Source organism: Desmodus rotundus, chromosome 2, assembly GCF_022682495.2.
Source record: "Desmodus rotundus isolate HL8 chromosome 2, HLdesRot8A.1, whole genome shotgun sequence".
Lineage (NCBI taxonomy): Eukaryota > Metazoa > Chordata > Mammalia > Chiroptera > Phyllostomidae > Desmodus > Desmodus rotundus.
The window spans coordinates 153599809-153615955 of record NC_071388.1 but is presented as its reverse complement, the minus strand read 5'-3'; the positions used below and the strand labels follow the sequence as shown (position 1 = coordinate 153615955).

Below are 16147 nucleotides of genomic sequence, written 5' to 3'. Positions count from 1 at the left end.
TCCATTATGCTGGGCTCCGATGACTTGGGAACACTCCCAAGTTCACGTTGTACTGCCTGTTTTAGTAACCACGTCTTTGTGCCCTTATATTAACAATGGAGAAAATGGATAGCAATAAGACGATGTTGCATTGTCCACTCTTTCGAGAATAAAATCTTTATTCTGACTCTGATTTTACCACTATTGTGATTAGCATATTATTTCCTCCACCTAAAAGAGTGTGAAGTGCATAAAGTGTTCATGCATATCTGAGCACAACGAAGAGAAAGATATTTTAAGTAAGTTCTTGAAATAAAAGTAGGACAGAATATAAATTTTAAAATGGTTCACTTCAAACAAGATGCAAAGTAATTCATGAGGGAGAAACTCCAAGACACAAAGTAATACAAGATGGAAACCCATTTTTCAAAAAGTATATTTTTAAATAAAATATTGCAATGGGAACAGTTAAAGACCATGTCCTTAAGCTCCACTCCTCCATTCTACCTCCCCCCCCCCCAGCTTCCATAGCAAAGGCAGACTTCTCAAGAATCAAAGACACTCTGTCGAGCCACAGGGAACCATGTTCCAATATGGTAAAAGGTGGTACTTGGCACTTTTCTCTTCCTTTCTCACTTCCTCAAGAATGAGAGGAGAAACCCTTGGAGTAATGATAAGAGAATTAAAAGTCTTTTTTTCCCTTTGTTATTACATTTGAAACAAACAAGACTTGAAACAATGGAGCTGAAGGTTGGGTATAATTTCCGTGTACATTTTTGGGACTGAAAGAGCCTGAGCTAGACCCAAGTCAATGAAAAGAAGGAACTTACCACTTAGAGTAGAATTAATATCCATGCTTGAAATTAAAATGTTAAATAATTACAGGAGGGCATAATGGCAACATATACCCATGAAACTGGTTAAGTGATAAATTGCTTGTGTAGCAACCAAGCATAACACCTGTCTGGTTTCACAGACTTTAAAAAATGTGAGTGTAAAAGATGTCATAACAATTATAGGGTCAGATGACCCACTGTTTATGAGTATGTACCCTTGATCTAGACCTAACAGTGGAGTGGTAAACAGAGCACATGGTTTTCTCCTATATCATCTATACTATCTCACTAGGGAAGAAAAGAATACAAGAATTTAGGCAGAAGACAAAGCTGGGTTGGAATTCATTTATTCTAAATATGAATAGCTGAGAATGTAAACCTGGATAACAGCCATTTTCACACAGCTACTGTTTTCCAATTCATGAAACGCATGCTAGTCAAGGGCATCACCATTCTCACTTGGACTAGGACAAAAGCCTCCTGATTATTCTCTCCCAACCACCACTGTAGCTTCAATGAGTTTTCCAGGTTGCCGGCAGAACAATAAATTTAAAATGCAAATCTGATCATGATAGTCTGTAGTTTAAAACTCTTAAGTGGCTTTGAATTGCCTTAGGATAAAGTTCAAAATCCTCAAAATGGCTTATTAAGTCCTTAACAGTCTATTTTGGCTAACCTCCTCATCTTCATTTTGAGCCACTAACCTTGCTGTCAATATTTTAGCTCTAATAATCTTTCAGTTTCTCCACCCTGTCATTTCTCTGTGGCCTCTAAGCCTTTTGATATACTGTTCCCATTGGTTCATTTTTAAAATTTCTTTTCCCATAGCACTTACCACCTTCTGAATCCACATTATTTATTTATGTATTTACGCAGAAAAACAAGTTTATTAATTATTGTTTTCATCCACAGCTAAAATAATTAAGGGCAAAGATCTTTGTTTTCCTTACTGGTGTTCCAGGGGATCTAGACAAATGCCTTATATATAATAGGTGCTTAAGAAATATTTGTAAATGAAGCCCTTTCATTTCCATACTTCAATTACTTTATCAGTGTCTGTTTTCTCTGCTGGACTGAAGGCTCCATGAAGCAGAAATCATGTTCATCTCATTTACTACTCTCTCTCTCCCGACTAACAAAATATCTGGTGTATCTGATTGAATGAGAATCAAAATGAGAAAGGAAATTGACCTCAAAATGTCATACTTTTTTTTTTTTTTGCTTGCAAGCAACCCAAAGGCCAATTCTAGCTAACTTAAGCACAAAGACATCTGTTGGAAAAATACTGAACTAGTTCATGCAATCTGAGAGAGCTAAATCCCCAATTGAGGAAATGTATGAATAAGGACAGCTTCTAGGATTATGGCTGTAGAAATTCCTTGATCTATTCTCTAGAGCGCTACTGTTACCAAGTTTAAACCCAGCAACAGCTCTCTGTGTCTCACATTTCAAGTTTAATGTTCCAAGGGGTGAACAACGATTTAGCCATCTTGAGTCAGGTGCCAGCCCTTTGATCATTCAAGTACACGGCGAGAAGGCAGGGAGCCACCCAATTAGGGAATACTCCAGAGACACTCTCACTCAGAGGCTTCAATAAATTCAATTATATTTCAAAGCCAATATTCTCTCCTTGGCTAACACGGATTTATCTTATTTTTTCATTTATTAATACGGCCCATGATTTCACCGCTTGGATAGTTGCCTTTTTTCCTGCACCCAGATGCCCTTTCTATTGTCAAATTTAATTAATAACAACTTTATTTAAAACCGCTAACAAACATCTTGTGATCTTGGATATCTAATGTATAGTATTTATTTCATATTTGTATTAGATGTAACCATTGCTCAACACGTTTAATGAAAAAATAGTAAAAAGGTGTATTTCCATTTCTCTCCTCAAAAAAATGCTGATAAGCTACACCAGGTTTCCTATGGTTATAATTATAATTATTTTCTTTAATATATTTCTAGGGGGAATAAAAAGAGCCAGAAGGATGTAGAGTGAAGGTGAGTGGGAGAGCACCGCACAGAATGCCAAAGCAAGAAGTTAGGTAAGAATGTACATTTTTGTGCTTTTGGAAGAATGGCTGAAACTAAACTTTAGGTATTTGCTGAAATCTTGTTTATATCACTCTTTTGACTACCAAAATATTTCACAGCTTCCATAGGTAACACATTGAGTTCTCACTATCCCATTTATATTCATCTCATGTTTAATCCTTTCTTCTTCTTACATCTGTCCCTATTTCTAATGTTTTGCTATATATTTTAAGGAAATGACTGCAGAAGAAATGCCTTAAGAATATCATCGATCTCTCAGTTCTGAGGAGTAAGTTATCTGATATGCAGAACCACGTTAGGGTTGCCAGATTTAGCAAACACAAATATAGGACACCCAGTTAAATCTGAATTTTAGATACAATAAATTCCATTTGGGATATATTTTTACGTATTATTTGCTGTGTATCTGAAATTCAAATTTAACTGGGCATCCCGCATTTCCTCTGCCAACTCTAACTGGTGCTCTGGTCTCTTGGTGAGAAAATAGAATGACTATGAAATCAATAAATACATCTACATGAAAAATGCCACCTACCAACTGCTACTACCATACATGAATATTTCTGCCCTCAACCAATCAGTAAAACCCATTAAATAAAACACATAAGATCATGAAGGTAAATAAGGAACTTATCAAACAATGGAAAAAAAGTGAGAGGTAGGTGATGTTTAATAGGTGAAGGGCAGGCTTGGCCTATCATTGATGCAGGAAATACATATGTAAAAGGAGGTAATTTTGGCGTGGCAAAAATTTCCTTATATAGTAATGAGGAGAGAAAGGTGGTGAGCTGTGAGTTCCCGGTCATTGACCTGGTCAGGGTAGGTCCTTATTCCACGGAGGCTGCTTAACCCGGAGCACTAGGTGCTACTCTGTCAGGAGCAAAAGGAGGCATATAGAGCCCTCCTTTCACTTTTACCTGCGAGCCTGGGTTTATCCTGTGCGTTGCTTAATTGCTACTTTTGTAGTTAATTAAAGTGAGAGTGACCTTTAACTGCAACTGCAAGGGTCATTCACAGAGACCCTTCCACCTGGTGAGGTGGACTACAGCGAGGCAGGGTGTTGAACACCCTGCACTGCAACATGACATGGGGGTATTTCTTCATAACTTGTCAAAGAACAAAATGATTTATTTTGTGTTCTCATCAAATTCTTCCAGCAAGCACAAAAAGCTAAGAAACTATGAAAAAGTTCTATTCCAATGACTTTGATTAGGTAAGGCTTCGTGTGTAAATCAGCAATGGGCCTTCACCAAATTCAAATGGTGAGATGAAGGGCATTGCAAACAAGGTGGTGAAAATACTGGTGTGTGGCTCATCTGTGGTAGCAGGTGGGAGAGCTTAGCTGGCAAAAGCAAGGTTATTCACAACGTCACACTTCATCAACCAGATTGTCTTCTGGGCCAGACAGAGGACAGAAGACGGTGTATAGGTTTTATTCCAATGTTTAAAAAGGGAGAACTCAGCTAAAAAATAAACAATAAATGTGTTATTTTTTTTTGGTGTGATATCTTCAGTAACCCATTTGTGTTCCTAACTATCAGGATACAATTTTACCCATTAGTTTATATTAAATGTTTTCATCCCGAATTTTTTAAACCATGATGTTGAGTATTCTGTGATGTTCTGCCCCAGTGCTGACACTACTACCGCCCTTACCCTGCCTGTGAGCTGTAGCCTCTGCTAAATACAATAACCATTATTTCAAGAAGTTGGCATCAGATTTTAATGTCCTGAACAATTATGACTGCACACATTCTCAGAATGCTTATGCATTTCTCTAAACAGAAAGATATTTTTTCCACAATATGAAGGCCATTTCTGCCTTAATCCACTTGGCAAGAAATTAACATATCTGCCACCAAGAGGATAGGGATTTGGCAATGATTTTACAAAGTAAAATCCCTCAAGGTGTTTCCATGGGGCACCACCAATGTGAAAAATGCTGCTGGTCACCTGCCAATGTGAGAATCAAAGCACAAGATGGCCAAATACACCTCTTGTCCAGGTGTCTGCTTCAGCCAAGAACCCTGGGAGCACTCTCGCCTAATGAATATTTTTGTTTGAGAAATGATTTAGGGTTCCCCCATTAGGTATGTCTTCCTTGTGCCAGGGTTGCCCGTGACCTTGAGTTTTGGTGTACTTAGGATTTCAACATTTTGCAGGTTGATGATTTGAAGCTGGAGAATTTGATGAAAGAAAGGAGGAATACTTCCTCCAGAAAAAAGTACAGAAACACAAATGCATGCCATCCATCCATGGACATTCGGTTAAGAACCTGCTCTGGTGACTTCTACCATCACCCCAGCTTGGGAGAATATCCAGAAACTGGAGAAGTGATTCACTGAAGTGTGGGCAGCTGTTACCTCTTGTTCCCTTTGCCACCAGGTTGTCCATTCCCTAGGGAAGGCTTCTTTCTGGCTCCTTCAGTTTTTTCTGCCTACTGATCTCTTGGGGACATCCCCAGCCACTCTTAAGGGCTTCATTCTTCAGTGCTCTCTTGGTTGCCAAAACTGGCCTTGTCTGTTAACTTGGTGGCTTGGTGAAGACTTGACTAGAATGGTCCTATGTTGAGTACATTTTCCTAAAAACAGTGTCTGTCTTTCCAAAAAACATAATTAGATTGCCTATAATATACCAGGCAGCCTTTATTGAGTTCCTATGAGGGCCAGACACTTTTGCACCTGTTCTCTGCAATCTTTTCCCAAACTGTATAAGGTAGTTTTAACAAAGGAAACTGAGGTTTCAGAAATGTAGATCATTTGCTCAAGAGTCCTGACCCAAACTTTATCCAAGAAATATTCCCTGACCAGCACCCCACTGAGTTAAGTGACCCCTCTGCATTCATAGCACCTGCTTGATACATTTACAGTACTTCTTATGCTGTATCATGACTGCTGATTTACATCACATTTTCTTGCCCTTGACTGTAAGTTTCTTCATGGACTGAATATATACTCCACGGCCTCCTTAGTAAATGAATGGTCTTCTCTTTGGAATCTAATTCTGGATCAGCTCCTAACAAGTGGCCTAATTTTGAGTAAGAGGATTTCCTCTCTCTTTTTCCACTTCTCAGTTTCCACTTCTATCAAAATAATGGGCAGGGCATAACTAGAGAACAGGCTCCAATTCAATGCAGTCTCCACTCCCTGGGAGTGAATGATAAAATTGTAGCCTCCTGGAGCCTCTAATGCCCATACCCTCTTCTCACTGTATAGAAACGGCAGCGGCTAACGTAATTTCCACCCTGCTGATACAGGGATGGATGGCGACTCTACTTACTAATGGTAAAGGGGTTCTTAATGACTCTGGCTGAAGGGACCCCAAGAAATTTTTTGTTCCCTGCTGTTGGGATTATTATGCATTAAATATAGCCAGAACTGGGTTTTTAATGCTTCTCAACTCTAAACATTGATCACTAGTTGGAATTTGGCAACACAGTATCATAAAGTACATATGGACTGGAAGCCCAAAGTCCTTCCCAAAAGTTAACTTTCAGGACACTCTTTTAGTTAGCAAGAGCAGAGAAAAATCAACCCAAAACATAATAAGGCTTTTAAAACTGTTGAAAATTGATCAAATGCCTCTTGTAAGCTTATTTTTCCTACTCTACCAACAAAAGTACCAAAGAAAAATTTATTTTATATGCTTGCTATTAAGACTAAAGAACAGTACTTATCCTAATTCCTTAGACGACTGCAAGAGTTAGCACATCAAGGGAAAAGAAGACCACACAGACGTGAAGAATTTAGAATTATTACTGCAACACTGGAAGATAATACTTTTTTTTCTCCTTAGCACTTAAGTTTCTCTTCAGTCTTTTAGAAAGTTTCTGGCTGAATAATAAAGTAGACTACAGTGTAGATCGAAGGATATTTAAGCGATATGATATCTTTTCCTTCAGATGAATCATCAGAATAGTTTGAATGGAAAGGAACTTTTAAAAATATTTGCCCCATAAAGTATCCTAAAGTGGACATCAAAATAAAATATGGCCAAGCTTTAGGACCATTCCCATCCAAGCACTGGGCTCCTGCCAAAAATACCATACAGAAAATAAAAGAGATTTTAGAATTAGAATAAGTAGAGAAAAGTACTTTGGACTTTCTTCAAAATAAATCACCACCTTAAGCAAGATATAGGTTTTTACTACCCAAGGCAGAGAACAATACCTAGTTATTCAACTTGCAGCGGACATTACATTAAGTAGCAATTAGTAAAAATAACGTAGAATATAAGATTAAATATCTAGATTTTCAATTCTCAGTGACAGTTCTACTAGCACAAATAAAAATGTGTTTACAATAGAAATAAGTCACACCAAACTCATACAATCTTTTAAAGGTCAGAAACCCACTATTTAGAGGTTTCCCCATTAAAATTAAATTTCACAAAAGCAGAGAATCATGATATCCCTCCCCACCAATTTTACCAACACTTGTTACCAATGTAAATTAATCAAAAAGCACCTCTAAGTATGCTATTAAAGTCATTTTTAAGTAAAAAAAATGTAGATATGTTTTCTGAATTTCTTTTGAAAAAACTTGTGACCAAATGGACGAACACAATATTTCTAAACATCGTTCTGATACAGAGGAAGTTTAAAACAGCAATAAATCTGTGACCTAGAGAATGTTTCATGATTCAGGCAAATTAGTACTTTTAAGTCATTAGGTAGAATTATATTCATTATGCTCCATAATAGCACTGGCTCAGTGAGTATTTCTGGCCAGACTTCCTCCATAATAGAAAGTCCACAGTCTGTGGATGAGAAAAGAACTCTACAATAGAGCAGAGATGAATGACTAGTGCCTTGATTATACAAAGTCAAAATGGAAATAGAAAAATAGTAGAGCAAAGGCACAAAGATGAAAAACTTAAAAGCCAAAAAAAAAAAGGATATAAAATAAGAGAGCTCAGAAAACTACATTTACCACCTATGTGAGGATTTTGTGGTTATTGTTCTCCCCTTGGAAAGACTGAAGTTGTCTATGAAACCACATAGAGTTTGAACCCTGATGACCGTAAGGTGACCGCTTGCCTTCTCAGCTGCTCAGCTGCTCAGTACTACCATACCACTTCCCAGCACCGTGACCTCCAATAAAGTCCTCACAGGTTTTTATTTTCGCAAGATGTCTCTTTTTCATCCACTGATGTCTAAGGTGTTTCATCAAGATTCTCCAAATTGAGGCTTTACCTGAACTTGCCTTACCAACACAAGAGAATCAATTCCTATGGTTTGAAACAGAGGAATATTAGCTATTTTTTATAATGCTCCTATTATGTGTCAGACATGCATTATGCCATTTCATTTTCATAAACAACCTATAAGATAAACACAATTATCCCCACTTTGCAGATGAAAAAAGATGAAGCTTGAAGATTTCAAGTACCATGTCCAAGGCCACATGAATTGTTCAGAGGCAGATAATATCTTAGAAGTGACACCAGGTTTGGAACTTGAACTTGAACCTAAGCTCCTAACCACTATCCTATTCAGCTTCTTCACACTCCATTATATAGCTTGAACTCACATATCCAATACACAATAAAAAGCACTTATCTATCAGGAAAACCATATTCAGTATTTTCCTGTTTTTTAGTTGTCCATGATTTGCCCTAATTTACAAGGTTTTATTGTATTTAACAATATAACCCAGCTTTGTTCAAGTAGTTTTCAGGCCTTTTAAAATGCTATTGGACAAATGAAATCCAGAATAAGAAGCTTTCCCCCATTATTTTGGACTAGTCCTCATTCTTACAGAGTATATTTTGACACTAAGTTCATGGAATCAATATTGCTTCAGGTGTTCAAAATTTTTCAGAGTGGATGAGAACACCTATTAGTGGGTATGGTATTAGCTACCTTGTGTATCTTAACACATAATTAAATGAGTAAATTTTCAAAGAAGTAGGGATTGACAGCTCCTTTGTTTTAGTTTTCTTGTATGTGATTTGGGGGAAATTCAAAATGTGTGCACGTGCATGCATGCACACTCACAAACACACACATACACAACTAAATGCATTCTAAATGAATATGTGGGTTCCTAAGCTTGCATGGAGCTGAAGGTTTGCCAAGGTAATAACTCTTCCCAGCTAGCATGGTGGTGAGAGGTGGAGAATCTCAGAGCTCCAGGATTTGAGAGTGAAATAGACCATAACTCCTGAAATTGGCAACAATAGGTATACGACATCAATGATTAGTCAATTGCCACAAATAAAAAAAAACAGTCTGCGTGTTTTCTTTGGTACACCTGTTAGCGATTCCTCATTTTCCCACTAGACAAAGTAACTTCAAATTCCTGTTGATGTTTTAAAATGACAGAGTCTCACTGTAGCAACAAGAACAACTTCTAATTCATGTGGAGTTTGAACATGATTTTCCAAATCCTGAACATTAGAAAAACTAAGATAATTTTGTTTATGTTCTGTTTTCCCATGCTCAATATACTTGTTATGTGTATGTGTCAGAAGTTCAGTACAAGGGAGAAGTGTGGAGGGATGTTTATTTCTCTCCCTTTGCCCACCAAAGTCTAAATGATTTAGAATTTAATATAAAACAAGGTGCATAAACTTGATTTTTGAGTTGCCCTCAGATAAGCAATTATTCACTGTGTTAAAAATAAATATTACCATGAGAAAAGAGAGTAAAATTAAAAGTATGTAAATATATAAAAAGTATGTAAAATTTTATACAAACGCATATAATAGCATTGCCACTTGGTGTTAGAGAACAGTTTTATCCTTTGTAGTAAGTCAGTGTAACAGTGGGAATAATGATTCTTATGCCATGAAGAAAAGCCTAAATTGATTTCCACTCTGTTCAACAAAACAGAATAATATGTACTATATTTTGTTTCCATGAAAGCAATTAATATTTTAAAAAACTGGACATTAAAGTTAAAAACTTTATTTATTTGGAAAACTGGTTTATTTACCACAGATTATTTTCCAACTGTTCTAGACAATGTATTATTATAGCATTGATATGTGCCTAAAAATGTGGAATAAAAATAAAATTTAAAAAATTACAATTTTATTCTACATATACTTTTCAATACAATTGATAGGATTCTATGTAAATTCCAGAATAAGTGATTAAAAAGGCAATGTGTTGAATCTTTCCTAAGAAATGCCAGGTTAAAATAAACAAATGTGATTTTTTTGAATACTCAATTATTTGGGGCATTTTCTTTCTATGTAAGTAATTTTGTTATTCTTTCTATTTCAAAACACCAGGAGTTCAGGAGAAGGACACATATAATGGTACAACTTAAAACCTACACTTGTAATTTTGAAACAACAGTTATTTGTAGAATTCAGATTCTCTTCCATACTGCCAGGCTGAGTGCAACATTGTTTGCCCTAAAATCTTTTACAGGCTTACAATATAGTCTCTAGTTTCAAGTGATGACAAAGACAGAATGGTAATATGAATGCAGGAAATTAGTTTTTGCAAAGTCCTTAAAGATTCCTTTGAAGTCTGACGTAGCACCATTTTTTCAAGTATGCTAACTGCATATCCTTTAATGAGTTGTTCTTACATCAATCTATTTACTCTACTTTCCAAATTTGATTTGAGGTACATTTACACAAATAGATTTTCATATACCTTTAAATATCCAGACCATGGACATGCTGCTGAGATTTGTATTGTAGGATGGCTCAAGCAAATGCAAAAAAGACTTCAAGGTTTTGAGTGAATTTGCATAGAGACATAAATTATCCAGGATATTCAAAGCCATATAATTGCCCCAGGTCGTATGAAACGCTCTCCTGCCTCATGGAAGCACAACTATTCTATTTCACATTTGTCTAATATCACATTTTCTCTAAGAATCTTCATAGGCTCTCCTTTTCTGTCCACACTAGTTTTATTTCTATATCCAGAGTGTGCTAACTGGTAGCGGTTGCACTGACCAAGTTAATAGTACTGGACTGCCTAAATTAATTTTAAACTAGGTTCTTTCTTTCTTCCTTCCTGTGCTCTGTCTAGAACACACACAGAGGTTAGTACATCCAAACTATGGCCATGACCTGAGTGAAAAGCAAAATACAAAATTTTTGTTTTTCCAAATTGTTAAATTAAATATTATTGACCATTAGAAAGATTTTATTTGGCTGTTTGTAAAAAATATGCATATGCATAGATAATATATATAAATATATTATATTATATAATATAATACATATATAATGTGTATATACATACATTTCATAATAAATTATATATATACACATATCTAAGACAAACATTTACAATGTTATTTTAAGTAGAAGAAAGCATATTCCCTTCAACATAAGAAACAAACACTTTATTTGAACTCTATCTACTTTAGCAGCAGTCATTATTGAAAGCTTCAAAAGAGAAAGAGTTTAGATAAAATGGACAGTGTTTGTATTTTTAAGAAACACCCAAAACATGAATTCCTTTTCTTAAATTAATCTCAGGATCCTGGACAAATGTCATAACGTCCCCACAGAGTGAAAAAGGGTGAGAACCTGGACCTGAGAGATTACAACCAAGTGATTTCATAAACATTTGCAGTAATTGTCCTTCACTGTTTCATTGGCCAACTTCTTTCTTTGGTCCACCCTCTACCATCCCCTCCCCAATTTTAAAATAAAAGACATTGTTGCCAAACTACCAAGTCTTAATCATGATAATAAATTAACACCATCTTTTCAGTGCAAAGAAAGTAATTAAGTTTATCTAAACATGTGCTACCTCTTTGTATGTAAGCTTTATAAAATTCATTTAAAATTATCTTATGCAAATATAAAAGCATAAAGCAGTAATTTCATGGCTAAACATTATTTCACTTCTTCATGTTTCCAAAATATTTTCATAAACATACAACCTGTGATGCAGACAGATGCTGACTTGATGAAAATTAAAATCACATTATTTCCCATCCACACTGTAACTGCTGAATTGATATATTTTAAAATTTTAATGATATGGATAAGCATACTTTGATCATGATTTAAGTTTATTGAAAATGTTTTGTAAATAAAAAAGGGTTATAAACAATAAAAGTGAGTACACATTTGTTTGCTACAGGTCAGATTCTACTATGACGTAATCACACATTTTACAAAAAGTGGGATATTTAGTGCATAGAAAAAATGACTTCTGTCCTTCCTGTGACATTTATGGGGATCACTTTACTATCCAGAGTTAACGTAAAGGAAATGTCATAGGAAGCTGAACATGTTTAATTAAAAATAACATAGTCTAAAAAGTCCAAAAGAAAATTAATAACAATAAGGAAAGTTACAGGAGCACTTAAAGGATGCAACACCAAAATAAGAAATGATTTATCTGAAAAGGTGTTTAGCAGTAAATTATAGAATGAAGACTCAAAACTGACACTCTCTCCTATAATGAAATAAAATATAACTTATTAAAACTGTCATGATGTCATGCTGGAAATGAACAAAAGAATTCCGTTATTTAATTCAAGATAATCTCAAAAGAATCATAGGCTAGGAACCCAATTCTTATTTAAAACACATTTTTTAAGAATGTGAAAATTCTCTAAAAGTTGTAAATCTTGATATTTATCGAGATGTTTCAACCCAGGTATCTCTCTGCAATCAAAAACTTTCCCTCAAAATTTAATTATTCAAAGCTCAAATCCAGTATTTTCTGACATGAAAGCAATTCCATTCGAACAAAACACCCATGTTGCAAATCCAGAAAACATTAAGATAAGAATAAACTACTTAAAGGAAGTCTGAAAACGGGGAATACCCTGCTAATTTCCGCAATGAATTAAAGTAGCCAATCCTCCTCAAGTGCCTTTATAGAAATAAAATGAGGCGCATCAGGAAATCTATCACCGTACCTGCGTGCACTTTAAACGACTACGGCACACACGCTGTAAAATCTTCACTCTGAGAAATAAAGCACACTTCATTTAACTGCTGCAAAGCACTGCTGCAGAGGAGCCCAGTGCATTTTTTTTTTTCAGGCAACCGATCCAGCTTTCCACCAGCCCTGTGACCTTTGAACTCCCTCTGCCTCCCTCCTCTGCTTCTGCAGTCAAAGCCTCAGAGCTGGTCTCATTTGCATAAGGCTCAGGCAGCCCTCCAGCAGCTGAAACGGAATGCTGGGTAAGGATTGTGGAGCTGCAGCTCTGCCAGAATTACCTGAATCACCGGAGAGCTGGAATAGGCGATGGGGAGTGGGCATTGACTTCGCTGGGCTGGCAGCATCACAGCCCCCGTGTCTATTAATGGATAAGTGGTTTTTAACTGTTTTTAGAGCCCTACTTTCCCTGCTGCCCCCAGAAGTAGCTGTCACATCGGCTATGGTAACTAAGGAAACCCACGTAGGCAAATACTTCATTTAAATACATGTGGAAGGCCAATTTAAATTTTTCATTAACTGCCCTTGTTTTTGAAACATAGCTGATTTTTTATTTCCATTGGAATACATAGTATTGTAAGGATAATCAAGAGACACAGGATATTTCTTTTTGTTATAGTTTAAACAGCACTTTGTAGGCATAAATTTATTTAGTCACTATACAAATACGTGAAGTCCGTATAATAATTCTATAAAATATTAAATATGCCCTAGTGTCTTAAAGATGATTATCCTAAATGGTGTCCAAGAAATTAATTATAAAGGATTTAGGTCCCAGGATGTCTCTAAAACAATACAGCAGTAAAAATGTAGAGCAAAGTTAAACTGTGTGTTGAAATTTAAAGGTTCACGTAGCAGTAATGCTTGTCTGTTTTTGGCAAAGATGCTCAGCGTTGTGCTATAATTTGCTAGAGTTATTTCTTCCCTTGTCTCCTTACACACAGCAATCTCTCTATTTAAAACATAAACTTCCCTATGGATCGTAAACCTAAGAAGTGGTTATTTTCTAGATACAGAGGTCATATGTGTACATATTTTCATAAATACACATGAAGGCACATATTCTTCTTTTCTAAATGGTGAGTCAAAGGAAATAGGCATCATCACATAATCAATCCATTTTTTTAACAATTAAGCTAATTTGTTTTTTTCATTAGTGAGTGAATAATATCTATGAAATAAAAGGCTTTATGCAACATTTTCCATCTATCAGAGGAAATATAACATGAAAAATAAAAGGCACACAACAGAGTAATATAGATATATATTACTATATTTAAATATAGAATGCATTTTTCTAATAGGTAGCATTTATTAACATTTCAAACTTCTTATTTAAAATATTTTTATTGAAATAATTAAATATTCCAAGCCTTCCTCTTGCAGTATATTGAAAGACATCAATAAATTTTGAATGATATTTCTTCCAATTTGTAAGACATGTAAACTATTGCAATATAATATTTTTTAATACTGGAAAAATAAATTTGAAGGTTTTTATTTGAGCTATTTATTAGTAGTATTCTGCTTTATATTATTCCTGCATAAAGAAGATGAAAAATTATTGGAGGATTTTTTTCTCTTACACATAAATTTTTAAATAGGATAAATAAGTTTTCAGTTTACTACGATCATATAAACATTTCTCTAACACATCTGACTATATCAACAATTTAATCACATGGGGTCAATTCAAGTGCATCCTTCATATTACCACTGCAAATATCTTGCAAAGTTTTTGTGTAAGGCAAAACACACATCAGCCCATTCTAATTTAATTCCAATCAAACACAAGGATGTGTTGGAGTAATTTATAAAATCACTGACCTGTTCAAATAGCTGTAGTCTTAGTCCTTGCAGTCTTTATTCATTAGAATCCAAAACAGATTGATTATCATTTTATAATATGTGTCAGCATCACCAAAGGCACTGTTCTTCCTGGTTCAGCGGAATCTTCTTAAATTTGCCAGCCCTGTGTTTTATTGCTGGTACCGTATGCTTTATTGTTCAGCGACAAGAGCTTCACTCTGCACAAAGACTCATTACCTACTGCTAGCTGCACGGCATCAGCCTCACTGAGGCTGCCTATATGTGATCACATGGGAGTTTTGTCTGAGAAAGCCAGGCATGCCACTGACTTCACTGTGTCTATGGATATTTTTATCAGCTGAGGTCTGCTAGGAGGAAGGAATAACAGACTATGAAGCTGCTCTAAGTCATTTATGCAGCACAACTTAAGGAAATCCCTTCACAAAATTTATTTTATTATAGAAAACATTTGAGCCAGCAGCATTCAAAGGAAGTTAACTAGATTTTATCTTAATAAGAGGCTGAATAATAATTTAGGGAAGGGGAACTCGCAAAAGGCTGTTTCCTACCTTCTGCATTCTGGAAATACTTTTGTACAAATGTTATTAAAGAGCCTTGCTTAACTGAATGATTTGACAGCATGTCTTAACCTTTAGATTGCTGGTGTTTCTTTTTCTTGGCAGAGGTTATTTTCTGAGAGTGGTTGTTTCTCTCAAAAATCTCCTCTATGAAAATCTCAATTACTAATATATACTATAAATTAATAAAAAGAGATCTTCGAGTTACTTTTGACAAAGTAGATGAGAGGGTGACTCTTATTGATGTATATAAATGAGGTAGATGATTAATTTATCTTCTCAAAAGATGACATGTTCTTAGAACAGCTGACTTAAAAGAACAATGAAGATTTCAATTTAAAGATCTAAAGAACATGTGGTTCATATTAATTCTTAAAATCGCAGTAACTTATTTTAGACAGCTTACCTCAATAAAGCATGTGGTTTACCTTATCTGATTTCAGTGTTAACAAGTAGTTTCAGAGCTGACTACTCAACATATACAGGAATTTTCTGCTATATAAATATTGAATTAATAGATCTGTGTGTGTGTCTATAGTCAGATTGTCTTTCTACAAATGTTAAAAAAAACACTTAAAGGTATTCCTCAAAATCTGAAGATGGATTGTGGATTTCCAAATAAAAAAATTTATCTATTGGAATTTGATTTAAAAATCTATTTCTTATATTTTTAATAATCTACCTAATATTGAATTGGCAATTGAAAGCTTGTTGCTTGTTCATCTCAATGAAAATCTTATGACAAACAAAGCAAATGCAACAAAGAACATAGGAGGAAAGGTCAGAGACACCATACATGAAGATCAGAAAACAAATTTTCTGTATAGTTGATATACATACAGTGCATTTTAATAGTGGTTATAAATAATTCAGTAATCTTGAAAACAGTAAATATATATACCTGCTTAAGCCTTCCATTAATAAATTATTTTTAGAAACATAACAAAATTTTTTGTGTCTATTGAAGTTTTTAAGAATAATTTTAAGACAGAATAGGCAAGTGTAGCTAA

At 35.1% G+C, this 16147-nt stretch overlaps 1 protein-coding gene across 1 annotated transcript in view; it reads right to left on the bottom strand.

The window, feature by feature from the left end:
• The window catches only part of CSRNP3 (cysteine and serine rich nuclear protein 3), a 185192-nt gene that overhangs the window by 74189 nt on the left and 94856 nt on the right, over positions 1–16147 (bottom strand). The gene's annotated exons all lie outside the window — the stretch shown is intronic.